The sequence below is a fragment of the Ovis canadensis genome, chromosome 1 (genome assembly GCF_042477335.2).
Source record: "Ovis canadensis isolate MfBH-ARS-UI-01 breed Bighorn chromosome 1, ARS-UI_OviCan_v2, whole genome shotgun sequence".
Taxonomy (NCBI): domain Eukaryota; kingdom Metazoa; phylum Chordata; class Mammalia; order Artiodactyla; family Bovidae; genus Ovis; species Ovis canadensis.
Genome location: NC_091245.1, coordinates 33,131,495 through 33,153,896, shown reverse-complemented (window position 1 = coordinate 33,153,896; position 22,402 = coordinate 33,131,495).

Here is a 22,402-nt window from a genome sequence, read left to right as displayed (position 1 = left end):
CCCAAGGCAGAGGGAAGCATAAACCATTTTTTAATAAAAGAATGAAGGGAAATAAGGGAAGAAAATGTATGATTTAGAATCTTTGAAGAAACTAAATGTCAAAAATAAATCTTAAAATCACGACCTGAACTCATGGGAGAACATCTAACTGCTCTCAAAATGGGTTACAGGGAAATTAATAAATGTATTAATAACAAAATAGCATGACATATAAGAGATTGGTATATTTTACTACTTTAAAATTTAAAATAAATGTATATCAAAAAAGAAAAAAACACAAAAAGCTGATGTGTAACAAGAGAAGTTGGTTATAAGATCACCCATGGTTTCAAAGATACTTTTATCATACGTAACTAACAACAATTATCAAAGGAAATCCAACATCAGTACATGAAAGACGAAAAATTTGTAGAAAAACGAGTAAAGGAAATATAGACAATTCACAAAAGAGAAGTGTCAAATGTCTGATGAATATATTCCCCACCTTAGTAATCTGGGGAATTCAAACTGGAATAATAATGAAGAAGACATTATCCCACCCATCGGACTAATAGACATTTAAAGGTGTGACAAGATTGAGTGTTGCTGAGGAACTAAAGACAGGAAAATTATCATAAACTGCTGGAGAAATATACATTGATAATATACCTGCAAAGAGCCATTTGCTTCTCTGAGTGCTCTTCGCAGGTGTATTATCAATGTATATTTGATATATTAGGTCATTCCCTCTGACCTAATAATTCTACTTTTGTGTATACACACACACACTAGAGAATATTATGACCATGTACACAAAGAGGTTATACCAGAAAACTAATTGCAATTGTATTTATAATAGAAAAAAAATTTCAATCATGTGCATTCCCACCATTTGAGAAACAGATGACCACAATAATTTATGTAATGGAATACTTAAAAGAACAAACTAATGGTGAGACCTGAAACATGTAATTTAAGAGGGCAAGTGTACAGGTTGATATTTAGTGTATATATGATATGATACCATTCATGGAAATCATTTTAAAAACCTACAGAATATAAAACAACATTGTATGTGATTGATACAATAAAAGTGTAAAAAGCAGACTGGAGAATATATATATATGTTAGGTTGGTGCAAATGTAATTGTGGTTTTTGACTGTGAATTTTAAATCTTTATAGCAGGCTCAAACACGTCTTTATTAATCAAAATCAGAACCATTACAATCAACACAGTTTGCCAATGAGAAATAAGTTTGTTTATTTGTGTAGTATAAAAATCTTTGCTTCGGGATTTGATGAACTCTTGGAGAACATTTTCTGCCTCCTACTGGTTGTGGAAGCGTTTTCCCTGCAAAAGTTGTTGAGAAGCTTGAAGAATTGGTAATTAGTTGGCAAGAGGTCAGGTGAATATGACAGATGAAGCAAAACTTTGTAGCCTAATTCGTTCAACTTTTGAAGTATTAATTGTGCAAAGTGAGTTCAGGTGTCGTGGAGAACTGGGCCCATTCTGTTGACCAAAGCCAGCTGCAGTCATTGCCGTTTCCATTGCATCTCATCGATTTACTGAGCATACGTCTCAGATGTAGCGATTTTGCTGGGATTCAGAATGCTTTAGTGGATCAGAATGGCAGCAGAACACCAGTGACCGTGACATTTTTTAGGTGCAAGCTTGGCTCTGGGAAGGGCTTTGGAGATTCCTCTGTCTAACCACTGAGCTGGTCATTGCCGGTTGTTGTATAAAATCCACTTTTCATCAGACATCACAGTCTGACTGAGAAATGGTTCATTGTTGTTGCATAGAATAAGAGAAAATGACACTTCAAAATGACGATTTTATTTTTTTCTGGTCAGCTCATGAGACAGCCACTGATAGAGCCTTTTCACCTTTCCAATTGACTTCAAATGCCAAATGACCATAAAGTGATCGATACTGAGTTCTTGGGCAACTTCTCATGTAGTTGTAAGAGAATCAGCTTCAATGATTGCTTTCAGTTGGTCGTTGTCATCTTTCAATGGCCAACCACTATGTTCCTCTGCTTCAAGACTCTTATCTCCTTTGGAAAACTTGAACCACCACTGCACTGTATGTTCACTGCATGTTCCTGAGTCAAATGCATTGTTGATGCTACAAGTTGTCTCTGATATTCTATGATCCATTTTGAACACAAATAAGAAAATTGGCTCAACTTTGATTCTTGTCTAACATTTCCCTAGTCTAAAATAACTATAAAATAAACAGCAAATAATAAGTCATCAGCAAAAAAACATAAGGTGAGAAACATGCATTAAAATGATGTATAATATAACCACATTTAAGAATGTATTCCAATATCAAATAGCAAATTTCAACAATACAAAACTGCAATTACTTTAGCACCAACCTAATACTTAATCCAGGGTTTCCATTGTGCTTCAGATGGTAAAGAATCTGCTCACAACGTGGGGGACCTAGGTTTGATCCCAGGGTTGGGAGGATCCCCTGGAGAAGGAAATGGCAACCCACTTCAGTATTCTTCCCTGGAGAATCCCATGGACAGAGGGGCCTGGCAGGTCACAGTCCATGGGGTCACAAGGAGTCAGACATGACTGAGTGACTTCACGTTCACCTTTTCACTTTCAATACTTAATTCATGAAGATATTCGTTGAGAGGGAAAAAGAAATGAGACTGACAGTGAGAGTCAGAAAGGACTTTAATTTTATATGAAATATTTGTTTATCGGAAGAAGAAATAAAACTTTAAAGCAACTGTAGCCAAAATGTTAACAATTATCCAGTGTTGGTGGTGGATCCATGAATATTTGTTTTTTTAATTATCATTTCTGTTGCTGTCATAAAAGTCTTGGAAATTTAGATACAATCTTAGGAGAAGAAGAGCTACTTTAGAAGTCATATATGATTGAGGGGTGAGGGTGGGGATGCAGGTGACAGTTTTGGGTTTCTCCTCTTCTAATGGGCCTGGGATAAACCTCCAGCTCAGGGAAAAGAAAAGTAACACAAAAATCCAAGTGATGTCTGACCACAGACTTAAAACCTTCTCAGGAACCAATAGGATTTTTTTTTTTTTTTTTTGCTAAAAACCAAATATAAAATATTAAGCAAAAGAAAACTCCACATTTGTGTGTTCACACTCATTTAATTAAACTTTCAGCAAACACTGGTGAGTCCCTGCTTCGCTGGTGGCTCAGACCGTAAAATGTCTGCCTGCAATGCTGGAGACCTGGGTTCGATCCCTGGGTTGGGAAGATACCCTGGAGAAGGAAATGGCAACCCACTCCAGTACTCTTGCCTGGAAAATCCCATGGATGGAGGCGTCTGGTAGGCTACAGACCATAGGGTTGCAAAGAGTCAGACACAATTGAGCGACTTCACTTTCTCTCAATTTCTATCTCTCTCTCTCTGTGGTAGGCACTGTGCTAGGTGGAAAGGACACAGATAAACTACTTCCTCGGGATCAAAGCACCAAAGCTGTACTGTGCTGGGTACATGAGATCCCACGTTGCTAGAACAGACATTGGATATCTGAAAAGAAGAGAGTAATGTTCTTTAGAGATGTACCGTGTTTTGTTAAAAGCAAAACTTTCCAACCTTTGCTTTTGTCCTTGAAACTGAGAAATAAAATTGTCAGTGGAACTAATAGTCTTTGGATGGCAGGCCTGCCTACCATTTCGTTTTCATTCCCACTGGGCAGGAACCATATCATCGCTGTGGTTTGCTCTGCGCTGAGGGCGGGGATGCTCAGATGCTCAGAGGGAGGGTGCCCTCGGGGCAAGCCTTGCACCTGCTAGTGACAAATTGTCATCAGGAAGTTCTGTGTGCATCTAATCGGCTCTGCATTCAGAGGACATCCTCCCCCTTCCCAATGCAGAGCGTCCAAGGAGCAAGATGCTGAGGGACACAGGACAGCAAATCCAGACTCCTGATGCCACAGTTTCCTTCAATTTCCTTCACGACTTGAGCCACCATCACCTTTCTGATCCTTAAATTTCACCAATTGAAAATGGTACCAGTTCTGCGATCATTAATATATTTAAGGGGCTGAATGAAGAAAATATACTGGATAACAGAGCAATTGTTGAAAATTTTCAAATGGTCTAGTCTGATTCTCAGCGCAGTCCTGTAGTGTACAAAGGAAAGTTCCTGAAGCTTCCATTTTACTGAGGAGACTCAGAGAAGCTACATAACCCTAGTAAGGGGCTCTCTGGTCATCAGAGGTATTTTTAGACTAAAGAGACACATGAGCTTTGTCAGACTAGCTTCCAATTATCATGCTAGTGATGTGACTACAGTCATCCAAAACTGCCCAGTTGTTCTGCCTACTCTCTGAGTCAGACATGGCTCAACCTGACACCTTCAGGCCCTGCTTAAATACTCCCTCCAGAGGTGACAGCATACAAGGGGGTAGCAACCGGAGGACATCCATTAAAGTATCCTTTCTTAATAATACCCAACGGGGCTCTCTGAATTTAGGACAGCGCTAGACCAGCTAAAGGAGCAGCTGTGAACAAATGTGGCCACAACATGCAGTGAATTATGTATATGTCATCAATTACTAACATGTGCAGCCACGAGCACCTTCAGATCCTGTGAACCCAGGGGGCCACGCTCCAGGGCATTGCTGGAGCAGGCCTAGGGGAGTTCCTCTCTGTTCAGCATATCTGCCCAACCCTGATGCTCTCCTTGCTCCCATGCCTTCATACTGTGGCTCTCTCTGTACAGGTACCAATCCTGGGTCATTTTGGTTTCACATCCCACTATCCTAGTCTAAACCCTACTGCTCCTCAGATGTCAGCATCCATATCATTCCTCTGGAAGGCCTTCTGGGCCCTCCCATCTCTAGATTCAGTTGTTCCCCACATAGGCCCAAAAATCCATCCTTCTTTTGTGATATATGAGGATCACATGGGTCAATATTGTCATTGTCTGTGATGGAGAAGGAGCAGCAGGCCTGGGAAGAGCCCAAGAGTTTCTCAAGCATATATGCCTATGTTGACATTTTCACACAGGATCCCAGGTCCTGTGCTCAGGGGAGTCCTGCAGGCCTCCCACCCCAGGACCAGAGCAGGCATGGACTGCCCTTATCATGTCATTAACATATGAAAAATCCCAGCCATGTGGTCCTTTCCCACTGCATCGCACTGCCACCAGCAAGGTTACGGTGACTTGGCTGGTTTTTCACTGTCCCCTATTCTGTCAGTTTCACATTCTGATAGAACACTGTTTTCCCCAGATTCACTGTAAACTTTGTTTCTAGAAAACCATGCCATCTAATTTTCTATTTTTATTATCCATCCCACCAGCCACTTCTCCCTGGCCCTGCTTTCCCCATCTGTACAATAAGAAAGTTGGAGAAAGCAAATCTCTACAGTCCTTCCAAGGCTAACGTTCTGTCTATGGAAAGTCCCCTTAGTGGGCTGAAGAGCCCAAAGAAATATCCGCGGGTGTTAAGTGGTTATCATTTCGGGGCCATAGAAACAGCTTAAATGAACACTACTTACAGCAAATATTCCATCACCCTACTTATTTTTTCCCCTTCCACCCTGCTCCAGCTGGTTGAACCTCCACTCCCATGGGTCGGCTAGAAGATTACTGATCCTGAGGAGATCTGATACACATGACTTGATGAAAGCCGTACACAGGAAAGTTAACAGTGATTAGCATCTATTTGCCTTTACTTCATCTTATTACAGATTATACTTGTATATTAACTCCATAATTCTCTGATTACCAAGGAGTTCAACTGAGGTCCTGGATCTCTTCAGTCCTAATTAGCTCTGTTCAGCTGAGCTCATGCTGGATTGAAGCATCGTCAGAGTATTTTTCAGTTGGCAGTGGAAGCAAAATGATTCATTCTGGGAACCTTGTCTCTGTTGCTGTAAACTATTTGCATATAATCTGGATGTGCACAGACCTAGCCTATGCCAGGGCCCCAAAGCGGTTTGCTTTCACCCTTTTCCTCATTCATTTGAGAAATGGCTATACATTATTCAGTAAATGGTCCCATCCTGGGAGCTGACATTATTTCCTCATGAAACAGAATATAATTTAGATATTTTGAGGCACAGCATGGCATAGTAATTGTGTACACATTCTTGGACAGCTGGGCTATATTTTAACTTAGTGGTTGATTTTGGAAGAGTTAGTTGAACTTTCTAAGCCTCAGTTTACTCATCTATAAAATGGAAATAATAATAATATCCACCTGATAGGACTGATATCAGGATAAAGTGAAATCTATAAACTGTATAGCATATTGGAAGTATTTAACATATGTTCATTTTCATTAATATTAATTTCTCTTTCAGTGAAAGAATAGCAGAGAGGCAACAGAAAGACTGTTTACTTTATAAATAAGGAAATGAAGCTAGATGAGAAGAGGTGACTTCATACCCTCCGTAAACATTAATCAAATCCTTACCATGGGTGAGTCCCTCAATATTCAAAAAATGTCCAACACTATTTTCTGCCCCTCAAATAATCAGTAGCTTTTAACTGTGCCCGTGGGACCAGAGAATGCTATCCAGAGGAAGTGTCTGCAAATTGGTCTAGCAGAATCAATTTCATCCTTAAACACCTCACCTTAAACTTTAAAACCAAGCTTCATGCCTAATGTTACCTCCACCATGAAGCCCTCCTTTAATCTCTCCCTCATGCCAGATATGTAAGCCTTTTTCCTCTATTCCATTTCTGTACTTGGTCTATACTGACATACTTGCATATAAAATGCACACAAAAAAGTGGAGATCTTTAACTTCTCTGCCAGTTTTCTATATCACTAGCTCACAGCTTGGTGTCTGGAGCACAAATCAGATAATCATATACTATAATTTCTGATACCTATGATGGGATTGGATGAGGATAAGAGGCTTATGCAAGCTTCCTGATGGGAGGGAGAAGACTCTTGAAAATCTCTTGGATAGCAAGTTCAAACCAGTCAATTCTAAAGGAACTCAACCCTGAATATGCACTAAGAGGACTGCTGAAGCTAAAGCTCCAATACTTTGGCCACCTGCAAAGAGTTGACTGATTGGAAAAGACCCTGATGTTGGGGAAGATTGAGGGCAAGAGGAGAAGGGGGCAATAGAGGATGAGATGGTTGGATGGTATCACCAACTCAATGGACATGGGTTTGAGCAAACTCTGGGAGATAGTGGAGGACAGGGAAGCCTGATGTGCTGCAGTCCATGGGGTCACAAGGAGTCAGACAGGACTTAGCGACTGAACAATAAATGCTGGAATTACTGCTTAGAGCACGCATGCATGCTCAGTCCTGTCCAACTCTTTGCTACCCCATGGGCTATAGCCCACCAGGCTTCTCTGTCCCTGGAATTTTCCAGGCAAGAATACTGGAGTGGGTTGCCCTACCCTTCTCCGGGGGATCTTCCCAACCCAGGGATAGAACCCACATCTCTTGCATCTCCTTCATTGGCAGGTGGATTCTTTACCACTTTGCCACCTAGGAAGCCCACTGTTTAGAGACACTCCTCTAAGTACTATATTCACATCAACTTACTTAGCCTCCTGACAACTTTGTGGGGATGTGAAACATTGAGCAGTCTAGAACTTTGCCAAGATTATGCAGTAGCAGGATCTGGCCCCAGGCAGTCTGGCCCCAGAACCCTTGCTCCTAACCATGATGTAATAACTCTCCATGCGTGCTCAGTCGTTCCAGTCGTGTTTGACTCTTCATGACGCTATGGACCATCACCCACCAGGCTCCTCTGTCCATGGGATTCTCCAGGCAAGAATACTGGAATGGCCTGCCATGCCCTCCTCCAGGGGATCCTCCCAACCCAGGGATCGAACCCCTGTCTCTTATGTCCCCTGCATTGGCTGGCAGATTCTTTACTACTATTGCCACCTGGGAAGTCCAATAACTCTCCATAGGTGTTTGCTGAGCTACACGTAATAATGGTCATCGAGTTCTAGGCAATTTACATATATTGCCTTACTTTACTTTCACAATAGTCTGATGTGAGTCCAGTCCTGATCTTCATGTTATAAAAGTGTAAGCTGAGGTCTAGCATGTGCAACTACCTTGCCCACAGAGGTAAGGCTAGTAGGTAGCAGGAATTTAAACCCAAGTCTATTGCCAGTGTCTGAAATCTTATGTACTGTCCTAGTATTTCCTATAATGTGATACAGGAATTCACAGAATTTATGTGAGATGATTTTTATGTGGTTCTTGGGTTAACAGTTATGTATCTATATTTTTCTTTTTAATTTTATTTATTTATTGGTTGCACTGGGTCTTTGCTGCTGCACACAGGCTTTCCCTAGTTGCGGTGGGCAGGGGCTACTCTCTAGTTGTGTGCGAGTTTCTCACTGTGGTGGCTTCTCTTGATGTGGAGCACAGGCTCAGTAGCTGTGCATGGGCTAAGTTCCCTTGTACGTGGAATCTTCCCAGATCAAGTCTGAATCCCATGTCCCCTGTATTGGCAGGTGGATTCTGTACCACTGGACAACCAGGGAAGCCCAATATATCTGTTTTAATGTGCACCGCACAACAGGACTACAATCTTAAATCCAGATTGGTGGTAGTGGTGTAATTGCTAAGTCATGTCCAACTCTTGCAACTCAAACTCATTATTACATAGGTGTAAATACATGAATCAGGGTAGTGTAGGTGTTTGAGAGTTAGTTTGTGTCATTTGAACCATCATTAAGTGCAGGGTAATATTATTAAGTTAGGGATATGAGACTTGATGCGTTGGTGACTGAAGTTTGGGACACTCTGTCTTATACTCCCCTGCCTGCCTGACCTATGAAATAGGATGATAATAGAAAGAAATATGAGAGCCTTCCAATTGTGAAAGCAGTGCAAACACAAAAATGAAGTCAAAGAAATGTTTGTCAGTTTCACACACGGTGTTGTCTGGATTGATCTGTCTTTGAAATTTTTTGAACTTTGAACTTTTTTCTGTGGAAATGAGTAGCCTTTAAAGATTTAGGACCAGAAGTAGACATGACATTGTCTATTAATGTTTATCTTTTAAAGTCATTGGGGTTTGCTATCCATCTGGATTTGTGATAGCTTGACAATATCGATGGGTAAACATTATCACAAATATGTGTTAACTGACAGCTGCTCAGCTTAGTGCTTGGGAGACGGCTGCTGATGAGGCAAGCTTGGATGTGTGTGCCATGCAGAGCCTGCTCTACATCTACCTGTGCGTTTTATAGATTAGGGTGTTATCCCCCTCTTGGAAAGTTGTTTCTGTCTGCCAAGATGGGTAATCTTGCCTCTTTCTCCATTTGAAATCATAAAACTAATTGAACAATTCATTGACTGTAATGGCTTTAGAAAAATCAATAATCGCATCCCATTATTGATAGAGTGGAAGCACATGGAAGAAATTATCCGATCCAGAAATAGGCCAGTTAAAATAAATAATTCAACAAGCTGCCTGGCAATCTATTCAAATTTTGAACTTGAACGATCATGTGGAGTTTCTTAAGTATAAATAATGAAAGCCACACATTCAGTGCTGCCAGGATGTGGGCTAAAGTTACGGACAGCAAAGATGCCAGTCCTGGCATTTATCCCAGTACTCCTGGCTATGTTGTTGCTGCTGCTAAGTCATTTCAGTCGTGTCTGACTCTGTGCGACCCCTGAGACGGCAGCCCACCAGGCTCCCCCGTCCCTGGGATTCTCCAGGCAAGAACACTGGAGTGAGTTGCCATTTCCTTCTCCAATGCATGAAAGTGAAAAGTGAAAGTGAAGTCGCTCAGTCGTGTCCGACTCTCAGCTACCCCGTGGACTGCAGCCTACCAGGCTCCTCCATCCATGGGATTTTCCAGGCAAGAGTACAGGAATGGGGTGCCATTGCCTTCTCCCTCCTGGCTATGAGTGATCAGTAAATAGGAACTTGACTCTTAGGGTCGGGGGTGTTTAGGAACACTGCCTTCCATTTAGGGTGGTTAGCTTTTGAGATCAGAACAAGCTATAATAATATGTTCCTTATACCTTTCTCAAATATATATAGTAATTTGCAAACCATTTTCACATCTAGTTATAAAGCAGGTAGGTATTTTGGAAATGGGAAAACTAAGGGCCAACATGTGACCTGATTGTCCACAGTCACAGTGCAAGTCAGTACAAGAATAGAAACTCTAACATAAGTTTTTAAGCTCCTGTCCTTTGCTCAGTTTATGACAATTGCTAGCTTTGGCTTCTGATTCCCTTCTACATTCAAAAAACTTCAGTACTCAAGTCTGCTCTCTGTGTAAAAAACCTACAATTAAGAAATTAATGGTCATTTGGTCAAGGTCACACAGTTCAGACAGGATAGAACAAGGATTTGATCACACTTCTCCGGACTCCTGGTCCCAGACTCGTTTCTTATACTTCTCAGCAATTAGCATGTTGCCTCTGGAGGCAGGGAGACGAGGTGATGAGGGAGAAGAGCATCACTGGCTGAAAACTGCTGATGTTCCAAGACAGAAGACAGGGCCTGAGACTGAAGGGAACTCCTAGCTGGTTCCTTGGGGTGAACTGCTCCTCTTTCCTGATGTTTCCTCCAAAACATCAGGCTTGGCGGTAGATGGGAGCAGATGTTTGTCACTGGCAGGAACCTGGTCCATGGGTCCTGACATCATGAAAACAAAAATTATAGCAGGACTATGTGAGGGGAAAATAAAATGGAAAACCATTCTCCACTGCCTGGTTGGCCTTTATCTATTACCTCATTTTCTCAAAGTGGTCACAACACAGGCCATATCTGAGAGCAAGCAGAAAAGTCATCAAGGAGGCAGTCCAGTGCCAGGACACTTAGACATTCGCTCACACCTCTTTCCTGTTCATCAGTGTATCCCATGTGAAACAATACAAGCTGATGCTCAATTGGGCACTTCGGATGTACCAGGCACTGCTCTAAGTGGTTATGAATATTAATTCATTTAGTCCTCTCAATAACCTATATAGATATTTTATTATAACCAGGTAACAGATGAGAACATTGAGATATGGGCAAAATAAGTGACCCATACAAGGTACCACAGTGGGGGAACAAGGATTCAATTAAACACAAGCCCAGTGGCTCTAGAATGTTCTAAACTGCTCCAGACAGTCTAGTGCCAAATGGTCTGTGCTCGCCTCTTCAGATACAGGCTCCACCTTTGTCCACAGGGCTCAGTGGACTGTATCAAAGTGCCCCTAGGTCTCTTGGCTTCTGGTTGGATCTAGCCTATGGAAAGCACCACCAAAAATCAGATGGGAGAAGAGAGGTCAGGGCACTTAGTCTCCTTCCCTGACAAAGACACAGGTTCCTCTGCCTGAAGCCACAGCTCCTGTTGAGAGCCCTCTCCTGCAGCTACAACCTACTGTCCTCTCTTGGCTTCAGAATATGCTCCTTCCCATGGGAAAGGGAGAGAGGAAGGAAGAGAAGGAACCAAGGATGGGAAGACAGGGAGAGGAAAATTAAAGGTCCTTATCAGAGCAATTTAGAATACTGGTCCACCTCTCTTCACTTTGGACACTTCCTTTTCTTCACTTGTGTCGTGAAACTTTATCGCATGTTAGTTCATGTTTAACACATGCATTATCACAGCCACTTTACAGTCCACAAAACTGATCCTCAAAAAGATGAAATAATTTGTCTAAGCTCACTCAATGAATAATCAAAGGCTTGATTCAGCCCAGCAATTCTGATTCCAAATTCAACCTGGTTTCCTCCCCCAGGCTTCAGTTTCTGACCATTCAGTGTCACCTTCCCAACAATGATCAGATATTTAGGAAGTTGAAACCCTCTTGGAGGAAGGTTTCTTTCTTCATGAAGGCTTTGATCATGATGGGAATTTGATTTTGTTTCCTTGGCATCAACCACTGAGTTCTGCCCCCTTATGTTAGCTCCTTGTTCTCTGGTTCCCTGCATGCCAGTCTTAGCTTGATCTTTGGAAGGGTGATGAACACATGTCAAGTGCTGAAAAATATATTCATTCTATGTGGTTCCAAATCTTCCAAGGTTAGCCCAGAAATCATTTTTATAATAGCATATAGCAATCGATGTAGGGAGACATTAATATACTTTTCTGAAAGCCCACTTTGAAAAATATAGGTCTTTTTTAAAAACTTAGATATTGATATTTGTACAGATGGGTGACATTTGAATGTATCACCATGAAATCCCCAGAGGATCCAGAAAGTCCCTCTGAGAAATGTTTATTTGAGAATCAAAAAGGCCATCACATCCCGTTGATTTAATTCTCCTGGAAGTACATTAATCCTGGGCCCAGACATTGCCTTGAAAGTAGACTGGAAATACCCATTATTAAGAAACAGCTTGTTTGTTTTTTTTTTTTTCCTGATAGGAGGAAAATGTATGATTATGTCTGTGAATATTCAACATTCTAAACAAAGTGGCCAATAAAATGAACCATATAAGCAGCTATTTGGGTGGACAAAGGTTCAGATACAAGATTGAATGGACTATTTTTGTAGGAAACCAAGCTGTTGTTTCATTTTCTATTGAGACTCTAAACTCAGGAATTTTCAGACTAAAAGGGACACAGCTCAGCAGAACAAGAAAGAGAGCACAGGCAGCCCAAAGAGCTGCACTCACTCCCTTGTCTCCTCTGCTCCACAGCAGCTTCTTACTAGAGAGGCATCTTACTTTAGTTATTTTCTGTCCTGGGTGCTAGCGTCCTGCCTAGCCTACATAGTTAAAAAGCGAAAGTGTTAATCCCTTGGTCGTGTCTGACTCTTTGCGACCCCATGGACTGTAGCCCACCAGGCTCCTCGGTCCATGGAATTCTCTAGGCAAGAATATGGGACTAAGTTCTCATTAAATAATAACTGAGTGATTGACTGGCTAAATGAGTGAGTGATCTTAAAAGTCCTTTCTGATTTTTCATTTCACCTTCAAAGATTCCCTTGAGATAAGCAGGGGGAGAGATCATCCTTACTTCCATTTTATAGATGCAAAAACTGATGCCCAGATAGGTACTGGGTCTTGCCCAAGGTCACACAGCAAATTAGTAGCAGAGCCAGTTGTTAAAGCCTTGGTCTTTTAGACCCTGTGCAGCCAAAAAGAAAAAAATAATTAATTTAAAAACCTTGTTTTTTTTTTAATGACACCTCTATTGGTCTTTCCAATTCCTTGACCTGGTCTTCTTTTTATTGTTTGTTTGTTTGTTTAAACCTTCATTTGTTATACCAGATTATACAGTGAAAATGGCATTTGGGGACTGAAGATAGATTGGAGTGGAAATGGCATTTGGGAACTGAAGGACTGAAAACAAAGCTCTTCCAGTCGAAACCATGAAATCCCCAAATGAAAGGGAAGGCATTGAATTCCCTGATACAGAGATCAATGTAGTAGAAGAGAAGTGAATGACAGATATGAAATTAATTGCATTTAAATTTATGCAGTTACAATAGAAAACAATTCTTCTGGAATGCCTTCCTGAGGCTTTGATATGTAGTGGTAATTAAAAGAGCTCCTTTAAATCATTTATTATAATTATGCTTTAAATGATCCAGTCCTAAATGTAGCCGGCTTTTTGTTGTTTACTGGTAGCTGATGACATTTGGAATTGGCTAGACATTTGCAATAATTTGACTACTTTTCACATACGGAGAACTGAACTGCTTCTTGCAATTGAATTGGGGAAGTGTACCTAGATCCCTGTGGTCCCCTCCCTTTCTACCCTACCTCAGTGACATTATATACTTTTTTTCCCCAGAGGCAGGAAGAGGTAAGCAAAGCTGGGACTTCAGATCAGACATGTTTTGCAACTTTCAAAGGTGAAAGTTTGTATGAAAAAAGCACAGAACTGGTTATATGCTTTGGTTGTGAGATTTGACCCTGTGCAGGTCCATGCTGATTTGGAAGCGAAAGTTGTAGAGAAGGTTAAGACCTTGTGATAATGGGATTGAGACTGTAAATTCAGTCCACATGCCAGCCATTTTCCTTTCCATATTAGCCCTCTCTTATCTTCACTTAAAGTTTTGTGGCTTACAGGGAGAAACAGGTTCAGAGAGATTGAGAGGTTTGCCAAAGGCCACACTGCTCTCAGTGAGTCAGAAAACAGGAGGAAATACTTTTGGCTCTCAGTTCAATACTTTCTCCAACCTGCCCCAAGGGCTGCCTTAAAAGTCTACCCCCATTTGAATGGCAGGATTCCGAGCAGTGATTCACCCAGGGCCACACCTTGAGAGGCAAGAACGTGACTTTGATCCAGTTTCCTGAGTCCAAGTTCAGAATTCTTTTCATAAAGCACAATTTTTAGGTCCAGAAGTCAAGTAGGTAACATGTCCTGGGTCATCATTGGGCTGGGGAAGGTCATGGCTGTGTCAGTATGAAGTCATTCCCTTTAAATGTGGAATTGAGTTTCCAGAAAATACTCATGTTTTGACTTCCTAAGATAATTTCTGGGCTCCTTCCTGTTCCCTTCTCTTCCCTGAGCTTCATCTTCCCAAACAAGCCACCTTGAGCTCAGGGTATAGTTTCTCCTCCACAACAACCCCTTCATCAGCCATCTCTCCCACTTCTTCTTCCTCACTCTCTCTGCTTTTTTTCTCCTTTAAACACTCATCTACCTCCTGAAAAGCATGGGTTTTTCTCTATATTAACATCTGGCAAGTGACTCGACCTCTCTGAGCCTCAGGTTCTTCATTGTAAAGGGGAATCTCTAAATTGCTAATATCTGAAATTGAGGATGAGTCCTCTGACTTATTTATATTTGTGCCCCTAGAACCCAGCTTGGCTCCTACACATAATAAATAAATGACCATGTCCCGTAAGGACCTTGTATGGATTACATGAGATAAACTATGGAATTGACCTAACACAGGTCTTAGCACTGATGAATTTTTTAAGGCAGCCACTGTCCTTAGGAATCAGTAAACCTTCCTGCACAGGGAGTTTGTATTCTCCAGATGTAATGGCAAGGGAACAGAAGTAGGTGGAAGACTTAAGGATTTATTTCATTCTGATGATCAGAAGCGCTCTCTGCAGTGGTGCCATTGACCTGATAAATTGTAGCATTAGTCTCAATGTTGATGAGTCTCTGACCTGCTCCAACTGCTGAGCCATCCCGACACTGAGCCATCTACTCCTTCTATGCTGAGCTCTACACTAGACTGAGCTGCTGTTGCTAATGGAGTGCCCTTATAAGAGGACAGTACTTTACAGTTTATCCTTTTCCTCCATCACCCTTGCCCACTCTGCATCTCACAGGTCATAGTACTGAAGTCCCAGAGATGGCATGACTTGTACACACAGTACCCCCAGTGATGGTAATAGGATTTCCAACCAGGTCTTCTGACTCCAACCCTCCTGTTCTTCCTAAGGTTGGTTTATCACATGTGCATCCACCCTGCCTACCTCCTCTGAAAGGACATGACCACAGATTCTTACTCTATTAGAATGCACTTTCCACCTAATGCCCTCATCCAAATATCACTTGGTGTGAGGTGATACGATCAGTCAGTCCCTTGCCCAGGCTTCTGTTATTGTGAAGAAGCAAAGATAATGCTCAAACATATACACATCCCAGTCTAAGTAAACAAGAGGGACAGGAATAGGAAAAAAACAAACAAAACTGTAAGATGTGCACTTACAATATTCATCCGACTCATTGATTCTTTTTCATTTGTTTTAAAAGTATGCTAAAATATATATAACTTAAAATTTATCATTTTTACCATTTTTAATTGTACAATTCTGGGATAGTAAGTATATTCATGCTATTATGCAATCATCAACACCATCTGTCTCCAGGACATTTTTCTTCCAATTTTTTTTTCCTGAATATGAAATGCTACTGGCTGAAACAGAATGCAGCCCACACTGGTTTTCCCTTCAGTCTTCTGCCAGCCTAACAAACTCTCACAGACTGGAAATCAGAAAGGGCCAAGCAGCCACCTTGCTAAGGTAACACTGAGACGGTAGGAACAGAAAGGTCAAGTGGGTTGGCCCCCCTGAAAAATGTAGCCACAGTCAGCTAACTGGGGTCACCACACATCTGGATGCAGGAATATGCCAGTGCTCTTAAGAGAAACCAGAGACAAAGGCTTGGGTGATAAAAAACCTTGCTATTCTGAGTATAGCCTTCCTGCACCTGCCATTCTTCTGTGGATGCAGAAGATACCCTGTGTGTGCAGGAAAAGCTTTGTACTAACTGAGCTGGCTTAGGAGAGGGCAGAGCCAGAGACTTCTTTCAGGAGGGCAAAATATCTTTCTGGGCTGGGGGATGGGGTCTGAGAACTTCAAATGGAGACCCAGAGGTGGAAACAGACAAGCAGGGATAAGCACCTGAGTGCTGTGAAACAGACATACAGCAGAAATGGAAGAAAACAACACTAATAATCACTGACATTTGCTGAGGGCTTTCTCAGTGCCAGGCACTATTCTAAGTGAAGTGAGCAAAGCACAGGAAGTTTAAGGAACTTGATCGTGGTCAGCCAGCTCCTTTGGGGATCTACAAAGGGTCTACTTTAACTACGGAATTTTAATGGGTTGAATTAAACTTATAAAACTCATGAGTTGAGAATAGGAGAACCAAGCGAGTAATAGCCCTGGCAGATCAAGGAGCTTGGTGTTCATCTAGCAACCATAGGGAGCTATGGAAGGCATTTGAGGATGGGTATGACCCAGTTCATAGTGATGCTTTCTATGGCCCACTTGACTTCACATTCCAGGATGTCTGGCTCTAGGTGAGTGATCGCACCATTGTGATAATCTTGGTCATGAAGATCTTTTTTGTACAGTTCTTCTGTGTATTCTTGCCACCTATTCTTAATATCTTCTGCTTCTGTTGCTGCTAAGTTGCTTCAGTCGGGCCCGACTCTGTGCGACTCCATAGACGGCAGCCCACCAGGCTCCCACATCCCTGGGATTCTCCAGGCAAAAACACTGGAGTGGGTTGCCATTTCCTTCTCCAACGCATGAAAGTGAAAAGTGAAAAGTGAATGTGAAGTCGCTCAGTCATGTCTGACTCTTAGCGACCCCATGGACTATAGCCTACCAGGCTCCTCCATCCATGGGATTTTCCAGGTAATAGTACTGGAGTGGGTCACCATTCCATACAATTTCTGTCCTTTATCGAGCCCATCTTTGCATTAAATCTTCCCTTGGTATCTCTAATTTTCTTAAAGAGAACTCTAGTCTTTCCCATTCTGTTGTTCTCCTCTATTTCTTTGCATTGATCGCTGAAGAAGGCTTTCTTATCTCTTCTTGCTATTCTTTGTAATTCTGCATTCAGATGCTTGTATCTTTCCTTTTCTCCTTTGCTTTTCACTTCTCTTCTTTTCACAGCTATTTGTAAGGCCTCCCCAGACAGCCATTTTGCTTTTTGCATTTCTTTTCCATGGGGATTGTCTTGATCCCTGTTTCCTGTACAATGTCACAAACCTCCGTCCATAGTTCATCAGGCACTCTATCAGATCTAGTCCCTTAAATCTGTTTCTCACTTCCACTGTATAATCATAAGGGATTTTATTTAGGTCATACCTGAATGGCCTAGTGGTTTTCACTTCTTTCTTCAATTTAAGTCTGAATTTGGCAATAAGGAGTTTATTATCTGTACCACAGTCAGCTCCCGGTCTTGTTTTTGCTGACTGTATAGAGCGTCTCCATCTTTGTCTGCAAAGAATATAATCAATCTGATTTCGGTGTTGACCATCTGGTGATGTCCATGTGTAGAGTCTTCTCTTGTATTGTTGGAAGAGGGTGTTTGCTGTGATCAGTGTGTTCTCTTTGCAAAACTCTATTAGGCTTTGCCCTGCTTCATTCCCTATTCCAAGGCCAAATTTGCCTGTAACCCCAGGTGTTTCTTGACTTTCTACTTTTGCATTCCAGTCCCCTATAATGAAAAGGACATCTTTTTTTGGTGTTAGTTCTAAAAGTTCTTGTAGGTCTTCATAGAACCATTCAACTTCAGCTTCTTCAGTGTTACTGGTTGGGGCATAGGCTTGGATTACTGCGATATTGAATGGTTTGCCTTGGAAACGAACAGAGATCATTCTGTCATTTTGAGATTGCATTCCAGTACTGCATTTCAGACTCTCTTGTTGACCATGATGGCTACTCCATTTCTTCTAAGGGATTCCTGCCCACAGTCGTAGATATAATGGTCATCTGAGTTAAAGTCACCCATTTCAGTCCATTTTAGTTCGCTGATTCCTAGAATGTCGACATTCACTCTTGCCATCTCCTGTTTGACCACTTCCAATTTGCCTTGATTCATGGACCTGACATTCCAGGTTCCTACGCAATATTGCTCTTTACAGCATTGGACCTTGCTTCTATCACCAGTCACATCCACAACTGGGTATTGTTTTTGCTTTGGCTCCATCCCTTCATTCTTTCTGCAGTTATTTCTCCACTGATCTCCAGTAGTATATTGGGCACCTACTGACCTGGGGAGTTCCTCTTTCAGTATCCTATCATTTTGCCTTTTCATACTGTTCATGGGGTTCTCAAGGCAAGAATACTGAAGTGGCTTGCCATTCCCTTCTCCAGTGGACCACATTCTGTCAGACATCTCCACCATGACCCTCCCGTCTTGGGTGGCCCCACACGGCATGGCTTAGTTTCATTGAGTTAGCAAGACTGGAGTCCATGTAATTAGATTGACTAGTTTTCTGTGAGTATGGTTTCAGTGTGTCTGCCCTCTGATGCCCTCTTGCAACACCTACCGTCTTACTTGGGTTTCTCTTACCTTGGACGTGGGTTATCTCTTCACGGCTGCTCCAGCAAAGCACAGCCTCTTCTCCTTACCTTGGACAAGGGGTATCTCCTCACAGCCACCCCTCCTGACCTTGAACGTGGAGTAGCTCCTCTTGACCCTCCTGCACCCACGCAGCCACTGCTCCTTGTACGTGGGGTTGCTCCTCCCCTACAATGGTGTGATCACTCACCTAGAGCTAGACATCCTGGAATGTGAAGTCAAATGGGCTTTAGACCCATTTATGACCAAAGCTAGTGGAGGTGATAGAATTTCAGTTGATATATTTCAAATCCTAAAAGATGATGCTGTGAAAGTGCTGCACTCAATATGCCAGCAAATTTAGAAAACTCAGCAGTGGCCACAGGACTGGAAAATGTCCATTTTCATTCCAATCCCAAAGAAAGGCAATGCCAAAGAATGCTCAAACTACCACACAATTGCACTCATCTCACAGGCTACTAAAGTAATGCTCAACATTCTCCAAGCTAGGCTTCAGCAATACCTGAACCGTGAACTTCCAGATGTTCAAGCTGGTTTTAGAAAAGGCAGAGGAACCAGAGATCAAATTGCCAACATCCACTGGATCATGGAAAAAGCAAGAGAGTTCCAGAAAAACATCTATTTCTGCTTTATTAACTATGCCAAAGCCTTTGACTGTGTGGATCACAATAAACTGGGGAAAATTCTGAAAGAGATGGGAATACTAGACCACCTGACCTGCGTCTTGAGAAACCTATATGCAGGTCAGGAAGCAACAGTTCCAACTGGACATGGAACAACAGACTGGTTCCAAATAGGAAAAGGAGTACGTCAAGGCTGCATATTGTCACCCTGCTTATTTAACTTCTATGCAGAGTACAGCATGAGAAACGCTGGGCTGGAAGAAGCACAAGCTGGAATCAAAATTGCCGGGAGAAATACCAATCACCTCAGATATGCAGATGACACCACCCGTATGGCAGAAAGTGAAGAGGAACTAAAAAGTCTCTTGATGAAAGTGAAAGAGGAGAGTGAAAAAGTTGGCTTAAAGCTCAACATTCAGAAAACGAAGATCATGGCATCTGGTCCCATCACTTCATGGGAAATAGGTGGGGAAACAGTGGAAACAGTGTCAGATTTTATTTTGGGGGGCTCTAAAATCACTGCAGATGGTGATTGCAGCCATGAAATTAAAAGACACTTACTCCTTGGAAGAAAAGTTATGACCAACCTAGATAGCATATTGAAAAGCAGAGACATTGCTTTGCCAACAGAGGTCTGTCTAGTCAAGGCTATGGTTTTTCCAGTGGTCATGTATGGATGTAAGAGTTGGACTGTGAAGAAGGCTGAGTGCTGAAGAATTGATGCTTTTGAACTGTGGTGTTGGAGAAGACTCTTGAGAGTCCCTTGGACTGCAAGGACATCCAACCAGTCCATCCTAAAGGAGACCAGTCCTGGGTGTTCATTGGAAGGACTGATGCTGAAGCTGAAACTCCAATACTTTGGCCACCTCATGCGAAGAGTTGACTCATTGGAAAAGGCCCTGGTGCTGGGAAGGATTGGGGGCAGGAGGAGAAGGGAACGACAGAGGATGAGATGGCTGGATGGCATCACCAACTCAATGGACATGAGTTTGAGTAAACTCCGAGGGTTGATGATGGACAGGGAGGCCTGGCATGCTGCGATTCATGGGGTCGCAAAGAGTAGGACTTGACTGAGCAACTGAACTGAACTGAACTGAACCGATGACCCAGTTATTATTTAAGTGTTCATTAAATGATCCCTCTGACAAGACTGCCTTCCATGTTTTAGAGTGGGAGAGGTTTCTAGTCTTCTTCTAAGGTGAAGAGATGTGTGGTTTGGAAACGAGGACTCAGGTAGGCTGAGTCCAATTGTCCTAAGTACTCCTACTCAAAGTAGTATCAAGGCCATCATTTTGCATCTGTGTGTCAATGTCATAGGCAAGCTTTCAGGCTTGTGGCTCTGCCCTTCCATCTTCCAGAGGACTCTTTCTTTCCCACGGCTCATACATGGACTCTCTAGTTCCCTCAGTCAGAAAGGTGTATATAAAATGTCAGTACAGAAGAATGCAAGATATTATGGATGGTATCACATTGCACATGAGATCATATAAGCATACGATCCACTTGTTGGGTTTTTCAGGAATGAACAATAGGCTCCACACCCACATTCCTGGTGTCATCAGTGGGTGCCATTACCAGGAATAACACACTGAGAAGTCTGAGTGGGTTCTGGGCTGAAGGCATGTTAGCAGCACTCTGTGGGTTGGGCAAGCCTTGAGAGGGTCCAGGGGAGGAAAGTGGTAGAAACTATGCCATGTATTTGCCATGTATTAGGCTACTGGAATAAGCTGAGTGTGCCCTCTGCCTCTCTTGGATTTCTTGTCCGTCCCTAAGCCTGCAGCTTTTCAGGTTCTGTCTTGGAGACAGAGTGTACAACCAGCTCAGTTCACCAGAACTCAGCATGTCCGCTTGAAGCACATGTTCTGTGTACAGTATCCTCTGGTTCTGGGCTCTGCATACAGTGTGAATTATTCCCTGCTTCTGTATGTTACACCAGTTCTTCTGAGACAGTACTAATGAGAAATGGTGACAGTGCTTGTGTCTTAGGAATGATGAGTTGGTCCTAGACATTCTGCATATAAAGACTGATCTAGTTGAGGGTGAGTTCATGCCGCTAAGAACCTTCAGCAGAGGATGGGCTAAGGATTCTGGCAACCCTGGCCTAAAATCCTTCCTTGAACAAGTTATGTATCTACTGTGTGTTTGGTTTACTCTTCTATAAAATGGGAAAAATAATTATAATAATATACTAATACAGAAGATCATATCTTAGAGAATAAACTACTGGTTACCAGTAGGGAGTGGGGAGGGGCAATGTAAGAGTAGGGGAGAAAAGAGTTATTATGGGATTATATGAAATCATACATGTGAAACTCTTGAAAATTGTAAAGCAACGTAGGATTGAAAGATCTTTGTCAGTCCCTCAGTCATGTCCAACTCTTTGTGACCCCATGAACTGTAGCCCTCCAGGCTCCTCTGTCCATGGGATTCTCCAGGCAAGAATACTGGAGTGGGTTGCCATGCCCTCCTCCAGGGGATCTTCCTGACCCAGGGATCAAACCCATGTCTCTTCTGTCTCCTGAATTGGCAGGTGGATTCTTTATCACTGTACCACCTGGGAAGCCAATTTTAAAAGAAAAGTTAAATTTAAAAATTAAAAAAAAATTAATTGGGAATTTGAGATGGATTGGGACTTTGGGATTAGCAGATCTACTATATGTAGATTGGATAAATAACAAGTTCCTACTATGTGGCACAGGAAACTATATTCAATATCCTATAATACACCATACTGGAAAAGAATACAAAAAGTAATATATATATATATATATATATATATATATATATATATATATATATATATATATTATATATGACTTCCCTGGTGGCTCAGACAGTAAAGCATCTGCCTACAATGCGGGAGACCATGGTTCGATCCCTGGGTCAGGAAGATCCCCTGGAGAAGGCAATGGCAACCCACTCTAGTATTCTTGCCTGGAGAATCCCATGGACAGAGGAGCCTGGTGGGCTACTGTCCATGCAGTCGCAAAGAGTGGGACATGACTGAGCAACTTCACTATCACTATATCTTCACTGTATTATATACACACACACACACATATATCTGAATCACTTTGTTAGATACCAGAAAATAATATTCTAAATTAACTATGCTTCAATAAAATA